This window comes from Elephantulus edwardii, unplaced genomic scaffold (assembly GCF_000299155.1).
Source record: "Elephantulus edwardii isolate Elephantulus edwardi_28Jun2011 unplaced genomic scaffold, EleEdw1.0 scaffold00217, whole genome shotgun sequence".
Lineage (NCBI taxonomy): Eukaryota > Metazoa > Chordata > Mammalia > Macroscelidea > Macroscelididae > Elephantulus > Elephantulus edwardii.
This window is the reverse complement of record NW_006399967.1, coordinates 4,627,507-4,637,840: the sequence shown is the minus strand read 5'-3', so window position 1 is coordinate 4,637,840 and position 10,334 is coordinate 4,627,507. Positions and strand designations below refer to the sequence as shown.

Here is a 10,334-nt window from a genome sequence, read left to right as displayed (position 1 = left end):
ATGACACTGTTCTGTAGCTTCCACACTCAGTTGGGTCACCTTTCTTTGGAATGGGAACAAATATAGATCTCTTCCACTCAGTTGGCCAAGTAGTTGTTCTCCAGATTTCTTGGCACAGCTTGGTGAGCACATCCAGGGCAACATCTGTTATCTGAAGTACTTCAATTTGGTATACCATCTATTCCTGGGGCTTTATTTTTTGCTATTTCCTTCAAAGCATCTTGAACTTCTTCCTTCATCACCATAGGCTCTTGCTCATATGTTAGATGCCTTTAAATTTGATGTTGGAGAAAAGTACTGAATATCTCAAGGACTGCCAAAAGAACAAACAAGTCTGTCCTGGAGTAAGTGCAACCAGAGTGCTCCTTTGAGGCAAAGACAGTGAAACTTCATCGCACGTACATTTGGCACATTGTCAGGAGTCAGTCCTTGGAGAAGGATATCATGTTGGGAAGGTGGAGGGTCAGCGAAATAAAGACCCCCAACAAGAAGAACTGGCACAGTGATTCTAAGAGTGGGCTTGAGCATGATGGAGATGGTGCGGATGGCACAGGACAGGGTGAGGTTCGTGGCTGTTATTTGTGTGATTGCTGAGCCAAGGCTGACTTGATGGCACCCAACCAGCACCACCATCCAGTCATGTGACCAACAACAATGGTTGCAAAAGTAATTTTAAACAATCTACTCTCTAGATACCACCCAGCATCTGACCACAAACTAACAGTACTAAAGGAAGAAGTCCAAACTGCACTGAGGGCATTGTGAAAAATATAAGACCCCAGGAACTGATGAAATACCACCTGAAGTGTTTCAAGAAACAGATGCAACCCTGGATATGCTCATCCATCTCTGCCAACAAATACGGAACACTGGGCCAACTAACCAGAACAGATCTGTATTTGCTCCCTTTCTCCCCTAAAATTAGATCCAAGAGTATATGCAAGTTATTGAACAGTATCCACTTCCTAAATAACATGTCTCCGGAAACTCTACAAACTTTGATAAATGTCAATGGTTGTAGAGGGGCTTCAGGCCTTTTGTTCATGGGGTTGCTATATGAGCCATGCTCGACTTGAAGGCAATCAACAACAACATCATTAATATAATTTTGTTGTTGTTGTTGTGTACCAGAGAATTGGAACCAATCCAAAGTTGGCCCTCTGGTGGATTTTCAGAGGCAGTTAATCACATGGGAGGATGTTGTTGACTGAGGGTATAGTATTAATAATAAGACAGAACAGGTATAGTAGTAATAAAGAGACAGAACACCAAGAATGTATGTGAACAGAGAGGTAAAGCAGGGGCTGAGCAGTTTGAACAACTGAAGCACTGGTCCCAGCTTCCCTGTGCCTTTATTGAAAATTGCCAGGGAGCAAATCACTAAGAGAATTCTTTGCAAATGAAGCTAAGCTCTTTCTATTGAAAACCATAAGCTTGACTCAGGAGGGAGGGATTAGAAAATATAATACAAGAATTGTGTGAATGCTTAAGGTTTGCCTTAGTATTTAACCCTGTAAAAATCTAAAGTCACCTTAGTGCTTCAGGATGAATTCCAACTTGTATCCTGGCCTCCCTCATACCTGATATAGCATTTGGTTTGTTATAAATATTTAGTATGCATTTCCAGGCATGGTTCAGTGAACGGCCTGTGTGGATCAACATGCCTAAGTTTTATTGTGACTACTGCGACATGTACTTCACTCATGACTCGCCATCTGTGAGAAAGACACATTGCAGTGGCAGGAAACACAAAGAAAATGTGAAATACTACTATCAAAAATAGATGGAAGAACAGGCTCAGAGCTTAACTGACAAAACAATGTCTGCATTTCAACAAGGAAAGATACCTCCTATTCCATTCTCTGCTCCTCCTCCAGCAGGTGCCATGATCCCACCTCCACCCAGTCTCCCCGGCCCTCCTCACCCTGGTATGATGCCAGCACCCCAAATGGGGTGGCCTCCTATGATGCCAATGATGGGTTCTCCTCCTGGGATTATGCCAGTGGGACCTGCTCCTGGAATGAGACCACTCATGGGAGGCTACATGCCAATGACACCTGGGCCACCAATGATGAGGCCCTTTGCCCATCCCATGATGGTGCCCACGCAGCCAGGAATGACTCGACCACACAGATAAGGACAGAGTGCAGCTTCTTTGTATCAGTTTTATATTACTTGTACTACTTACCCAGGAGACCCTGGTGCTGTGACTGTGGATGTTTTCTAAGAGCACAAGCAAGATTTGCTCCCCTTTTCTATCACAGAATAGTTTGAGTGAAGTAATGGGCAAAGGATTAAAAAAAGCAATTTTTGTGTTGTGACATGTGAAAAGAAAATTTTCAACTCTTACTTAAAAAATAAATAAAATAAATATTTAGTATAGGGACCTCTCCAAAGTACTGAAGAGCAATGGTGTCTCTCTGGAGACTAAGGTGCGTTTGATACAGGCCATGGTCTTCACAATCACTTGTTATGCATCAGAGAGTTGGACAATGACCAAGGAGGACAGAAGGAGAATTGATGCCTTTGAGCTGTGGTGCTGGAGAAGAGTACTGAGAATACCATGGACTGCTAGGAAAACAAACAGATTTGTCCTGGAAAGGGTTAAACCGGGTGGCTCCTTGGAGGCGAGGATTCTGAGGCTCCGTCTAGCATACTTTGGACATGTTGTGAGGTGGGACCGGTCCTTGGAGAGGGACATCATGCTTGGGAGGGTGGAGGGACGGCGCAGGAGGGGAAGGCCTTCTATGAGGTGGATTAATTCAGTGACTGGGATAATCGGGATGGGAGTGGCAGAGACAGTGCGATTGGCACAGGACAGAGCAGGGTTTAGGGCTGTTGTACATAGGGTCGCTATGAGTCGCAAGCGACTTGACAGCACATAACAACAACAACAGTAATGAAATTTGGCTTCCCACAGGAGGAAATTGCCTATCCTTCTCCCACACAGTAGCTTGTGGCCTTGAACTATGTGCCTTCAGGATAGCAGCACAGCTTCTTGCCACTAGGTCACCATATGGAAATAAAATCTTGCTGAAGATTATTCAAAAATGGCTGAAACAGTACATTAACAGGGAATTGCCAGAAATTCAAGCTAGATTCACAAGAGGTCATAGTACAATGGGCATCATTGTTGACACTAGTTGGATCTTGACTGAAAGCAGAGAATACCAGAAAGATGTTTCCTTGTGTTTTATTGATTATGCAAAAGCACTTGACTGTGTGGATAATAACAAATTATAGTTAACAAATTCAAGCCAAGAGTGGCAATAATTAAGGCTGCTTTGGGTAGAGCCCATTGCAGATGTCACCTTGTCAATCCAACTGGTTGAGGGTCTTCCTCTCCTTTGCCAACCCTCCACTCTTCCCAACATCATGTACCTCTCCAAGAAATAGCACATCCTAGCAATATGTCCAAAGTATGTGAAGTGAAGTCTATCACTAATGCCTAATATGTCAATAATCATGTGTTCGATTTTATTTTTAGCAATATCCAGTTTTCCAGCATTCAAGCTGGAAGCTGGGCAACATTCCACACTAACTGCACCTTCTGAGAGACATTCCAATCTGCCTGGTGTGAGATATCTATGGCCAATCAGAAAAGAGCACGACCACCAACCACACCTTGCATGATTGAGCAGCTCTGTATTTGGGAACTAACAAAGGGTACCCAATCAACAGCCTCCATGGAGAACTGACCACCAGGCTGACCACCCTACCCCCAACCCCTACCTATAAAGTTTGGCCTTAATTTCCTCATTAGCAACTTAGCTGCCTGACCCAGCCTTTATCTGGTCTCAGACAGTCAATCTGCCCGATAGCCACTAGTAAACTCTTTTGTTTCACTTCACCCGGTTCTCTGTGCCTTTTTTACCTTACATCCTGGTGCCGAAAGACCAGGAGGAGTAGGTGCCTCTTAGAGACTTCTACAGAGAACCAAGCCTTAAATCGGGCCCTCTCTGAACCTTGCTGCTCCTCCCAGCAGCTGTCCATGGTAAGTGATCTGCAACCCTTTCCTTGCCTCTCTTCCCTACACTGCTCTCCAGGAACCCTGCCTGTGGTGCACCCCAGGACTCCCTGTGTCTGGCTAAACCAGGTTCAGCCTCTGAGTTCTGTGGGTCTGAGGGGATGCCCCAGGCACCCAGCAGCTGACCTCCTCCTTGCTTTGTGTGGACTAAGTGTTTAGAAGCCAAACTTTCTCCACACTTTGCCCCAGAGTGAGGCAAAAATGGGTTCACAATCCTCCAAATTTGACCACAAGACACTGCTTGGATGCTTACTTTCTCATTGGCCTAAGGTTCAGGACTAGTTAAACATATGGAAGAAGCCTCTCATCTTCTGCACTGTTTCCTGTCCTAAATACCAATTGGATGATGGGCTTTGTTGGCCCACAGGTGGCACCTTAGACTATACTTTTCTTACAGCACTTGTTGCAGACCGAAGGTAAAGTATTTTCATAATTATTAATAATAAGACAGACTACCAGGAATGATATAGAACAGAGAGTGTGAAAAACAGGGGGCCAACAGTTCCCATGACTGAAGGCCCCAAGCCATGCTTTTCTGAGTATTTATTTAGAATCATAAGGAAGGTAAACAAAGTAAAATCACAAGGAAGTACAAAACAAAAACAAAGGATAATGGTGAAGTCTTTTACAGATAAGGCCAAGTTCCTCTTTATGCTAATCTCAGGAGGGAGGGATTCAGTTGATACAAACTAAGAACAATGTTGACTCTTAGGGAACACCTTAGTGCCACAAGGTGACCTTCAGCTTGTATTAAGCCTCCCTCATTTCCTGATATAGTATTTGGTCTACTATTAGTAAATTTGATATTCGGCTTCCCTCAGCACTACACAATTTTTGCCAACATCTTGGTAAAGACTCAGATATACCTTATGTTCAAGCTCTCTGGTTTCTTTGCTCTTGCCTGGAACTGTGTTTGAACTGTTTCACAGCTCAAGTTCTTCTAGCTCAAAAAAGCCCTTCTCCTTCCCTGCCTTCTACTGAACTTCCCTCAGCTCCCTCTTCCTCTTTTGACTTGCCTGAAGATCTAAGTTCTCCACCTCGAGCCACTCCTATCCCTCCCTCTCTCTTTCCACTGCCACCTCTCTACCCCCAACCAGGAGTTGCTCCCTCAGCAGCACTGCCCCTCCCTCTACAGTTAGCTCTCACACTCACTCCTATGACCCCCATCCACTCAGCTCTAACACTCCCAACCTCTCCTCACCTGATGCAGCCACTGACCTCCTTTGTCCTCTCTGTGAAGTGGCCAGAGCAGAGGGTGTGGTTCGGGTTCATGTTCCTTTTCTCCTGTCCAATATTTCTACCATAAAAAAGTGCCTTGGTTCCTTTTCTGCAAATCCCACTTAGTATCATAAGGAATTTCTCTATCTTACTCAAGCTTATGATCTAACTTGGCATGGTCTTCATGTCATTATCACTTCTACTCTCACTCCTGATGAAAAAAGACTGTATTTTAACTGCCACTCGTGCACGTGCAGATCAGGTACCACACTTTACTGACCAAACTATGCCAGTAGCTGCCTCTGCTGTCCCAGATATTGAGCCAAACTGGAATTATCAACAAGGCCAAGACAGTACATTCTGGCGAGATTGTGTGGTCCAATGTCTCTTAATGGGCATGCAGATCACCACTCAAAAAGTTCTTAATTACAACAAGATTCAGGACATGAAGCCCCTGATGAAAATCCAGCTGTATTTTTGAACGGTCTAACTGAAACCCTAACACAGTACACTCGCTTAGACCCTGCCACCACTCCTGGCTCTACAGTCCTTGCTATTGACTTTATCACTCAGTCAGCTCCAGATTTTTGGAAAAAACTCAAAAAGGCTAAAAATGGCCCTCAAACCCCAACCAGCAATCTGGTAAATATGGCTTTTAAAGTTTTTAATTCCAGGGAGGACAGGGCTGAAGCAGCTAAACAAATCTGCATCAGCAAGTGGCACTCCAAACCCAAGCCATAGTGGCACTCCTTCAGTCAGTGCAACAGGGTAAGAATGGTCCCAAGTGCAACACCGCTCCACTGGAAGCCTGTTTCAAGTGTGGCCTGGATGGCTACTGGGCCAAGATGTGTCCACAGCCGCGACAGCCAACCAAGCCATGCTCAGCCTACGAAAAACCAGGTCACTGGCGAAGCGACTGCCCAGCTGTGGCTTTGTCACCCGTTGTGCATGGCCACAGAGAACTACCATCCACCTATAGGACAGTCCCGCCCCTGGAACTCCTGGGTCTCGCAGAAGAAGAGTGATGATGCCCAGTCTCGGTGACCCCTATCACCCTCACCGAGCCATAGGTAACCATTTTAGTAGCGGGTAGGTCTAAACTTTTTTTAATAGCTACGGGAGCTACCTTTTCTGTCCTCTCCACCTTTTCAGGCGCCACTACTCACTCCCAGATCATGGTCAGGAGGAACACTTTTCCACATTGAACTCCTCCTTTGCCCTGTACACTTGACAATATGCCTTTCACACACTCTTTCCTAGATATGCCCTTCTGCCCAGTCCTCCTGTTAGGTTAAAACATCTTGCAATCACTCCAAACAACCATCTCCATACCTCATATTTTGCATCCCTCTACAAATGTCTCCCTCCTGCTTCCCCTCATCTCTCACCTATCACTGATTGCTTTCTCTGTGCCTATCTAGACCACTCTCCACTTCTAGCAGTACCCTTCCCTTCAGCCTTCAACTATACCACACAAACAATTCATCTTCCAGGAAGCCCCTTACACTCTGTTTCCTTGTTCCACCCTAATACAGATGCCAGCTATGCTCATTGCTATACCTCACTCTCCTCTTCCTCAGCTACCTGTAACACTACCACAGCAGTATCAGAAAATATATATGCTCCCCCTGGAAGATTCTTCTGGTGCAGCTTCACTCTTTACAAACATATTAATACTTCATCCCCATTCCCCTGTGTTCCAACTATATTAGCACCTCAGCTTATGATGTATGGACATGAAGAACTTTTAGGCATCCTTGACTCACTCTACAGTTACCAGTCTAAACAAGCAGTATTCCTTCCTGTACTGGTAGGACTATTCTTAGCATCCTCTCTGGTTGCTGCAGGTGTAGGTGGTGATGGCCTAGGCCACTCGCTGATTACCTCAGCAGATTTAAAACAACAACTACAAATAGCTATAGATGCCTCAGCCAATTGTTTGGCCTCTCTACAGTGACAAACCACTTCACTTGCTCAGGTAGTCTTGCAGAACATACGAGCTCCAGACTTGGTCACAGCTAATAAGGGTGGAACCAATGAAAGTGTTGTAGTAGAAGAAAACCTAGATACTTTACATTTACACAAACTCAAAGAAGAACTGGAAAAGGGAAGGGGCCTGACAAATACACAACCAGGGTGGTGGCAAACTCCACCATTTACCTCGCTAGCCCAACTTCCTGGTCCTCTCTTAATAGTTTGCTCAGCATTAATGATTGCTCCCTGTTTTTTTAATTTTTACAGAACCACATCCAGGAAATCTCCCGAGTCGCAGTAAATCAAATGCTGCTCCACCCATATTCCCAGCTCCCGAGTGAACCTCCTTCCAGCCTACCAGCCAACCCCATTTGCCACCACTGTTCAGCAGGAAGTAGCCAGACAGACCACGTCACCCCTATATAACCAAAAAGGCTTCAATGAAAGGCCACATGGGAGCTGGGCAACATTCCACACTAACCGCACCTTCTGAGAGACATTCCAATCTGCCTGATGTAAGACATCTATGGCCAATCAGAAAAGAGCACGGCCACCAACCACACCTTGCATGACTGAGCAGCTCTGTATTTGGGAACTAACAAAGGGTACCCAATCAACACCCTCCATGGAGAACTGACCAGCAGGCTGACCACCCTACCCCCAACCCCTACCTATAAAGTTTGGCCTTAATTTCCTCATTAGCAATTTAACTGCCTGACCCAGCCTTTATCTGGTCTCAGAGAGTCAATCTGCCCGATAGCCACTAATAAACTCTTTTGTTTCATTTCACCTGGTTCTCTGTGCCTTTTTCACTTTACACAAGCTATGATCATTCCATGTACCAATTGTTAAATGATATTTGTTATTGATTTTCCTCATTTCAACTAACTTCCAATCTGGGCTCTACCACTACACTACATTAACTATTCATAGGATCTCCAAAGCCTTTTATTTAAGAAGTAGATGGCCCATCCTGCTTCCTAGTCTGTCTTAATCACGGACATCCACCAAAACCATGATGGGAAACCCTTTTGGAATTTGACACACCACTGGCAAAGATTTCAATATCACAGCAACTGCAAGTAATTGCAGTACAGCAAACTGAGAGACAAGTGCTGCACCATTTAGAACAATGTTCTTTCTAAACTTAATCAATAGTAGGTGACTTGGGCCCAGCCAAATTTTAAATACCAAGGCTAGCCCACTAGATCCTGTTTACCCACACAGAGACTTCCCACCCAAGGTAATCGTAAATGAGAGGACACAGCAATGCTGAGGATAAAACACAGACAGAGAGAAAAGACAAAGCACAGGGGACCAAGGCAAAAGCCAAGACCCTGAGCATTTCTTTTTCTCAGCATATATAGAAATTACAAGTATTCCATTGTTGTTGTTGTTGTTGTTGTTGTTAAGTACCATGGGTAACCATTAATGCCTTTGACACATCAGTGCCATAGATAGTGTTCAGCTTCACAGCAATCATAAGTTACAGCTCTATGGCAAGTGGACACACCAGGGCAATACGACCTAGAAGAATGTTTAAACAAAAACAAGGAAAGACAAGCCTGAAGGCCGCATATGAAAAGTCACCCACTTTTGGCTTGGTAGCATTGCTTTCTGTCCACTGGGCCAACTGATCACTTTCTATGCTGATGTTATTGTTGTTAGGTGTTGTCGAGTTGTAGGCGATTCATAGCGACCCTATGAAGGAAAGTCCTCAACACTTGTGTGACTTTCATCCTCTCTCCAGGTTCATAGGGTTTCCAGAGGCACGCTATTATGGAAGTGGGTGCCACCCCTGCTTCCAAGCTTGTTTTAATCGGGGAGCTCCACCAAACACTGTCTGTCATGGGCTACCATTAACACATTTGACACATCATTGTCAGAATAACCAGACTTGTTGCTACACAACAGACATCTACAGAGCAAACAATTGTCTCAAGGACCTGAAAGTAAGTATCCAATAATTATCTCAAGGACCTGAAAGAAATGTGTTCTTGGATGTCCAAGAATCATAGCTTTACTGATTTTCCCAGAAAATCCCAACAAGCACATAATAAGTGTATCCCTATTTTCTGCAAACTCTCAAGGAGAGTAGCTTCTCTTTAATCTATCTTTTCACAAACTCTCAAGGACTTTAGTTTCTCATTAATTAACCCTTCAAAACTGCTCTTTTGGGTCTTGTGAGGTCTCATGAATGCACCCTGTTTCCTTGGGACACATCTGCGTGCTTGTCCAGGAAGCTATTTTCAGCTGACTTCCTGCTGACTGTTCTCAAAGCAGTACTCTAGACTTACACGCTAACAGTCAACCAAGGCACAGTGGCTTCAGAAACTCTCACACTCATGGTAGCAGCAGTCAAGAAATCAAAAGACATGTTGCATTGGCACTTCTGCTGTCAAGGACCTCTCCAAAGCTTTAAGAAAGAGCAAGGATGTAAATTTAAAAACTAAGGTGTACAAAACAACTATGATATATCATCTGACCCCAGTAAGAATAGCAAAATTTAACAAAGCAGCAAGCAACAAACATTGGCAAGGTTGCGGAGATACTGGAACCCTTATTCACTGTTGGTGGAAGTGTAAAATGGTGCAACCACTATGGAAGGCTGTATGGTGCTTTTTCAAAAAGTTGGAAATAGAAATGCCATTTGACCCAGCAATTCCACTACTGGGAATATACCCTAAAGAAACCAGAACTGCCACCCAAGCAGATATATGCACACCCACGTTTTTGCTGCTTTGTTTACAATAGCAAGGAGTTGGAAACAGCCCAAGTGCTCATCAACACTGAAAAACAAGAACTCATGAAATATTATACAAAATGGGTGACCATGGAGAACATTATGCTGAGTGAAATATGTCAGTCACAAAAAGATAAATACTGTATAATGCCACTGTTGAATAGGACAGATATGGAGATTGGGGAGAAACTAAGAAAAGAGGGGATAGTATACAAGACATTGAAACAGACGAGGGAGAGAACTGTATAATTGGAACATTGTTGTTGTTGTTATGTGCCGTTGAGTCGCCTGCGACTCATAGCGACCCTATGTACAACAGCCCTAAACTCCGCTCTGTCCTGTGCCAATCGCACTGTCTCTGACATTCCCATT

General features: G+C 44.3%; 1 pseudogene; it reads left to right on the top strand.

Annotated features, from left to right (window-relative positions):
- The first annotated feature begins 1,660 nt into the window (after positions 1-1,660).
- Positions 1,661-2,137, top strand: LOC102864129 (annotated as a pseudogene).
- The last annotated feature ends 8,197 nt before the right edge of the window (positions 2,138-10,334 follow it).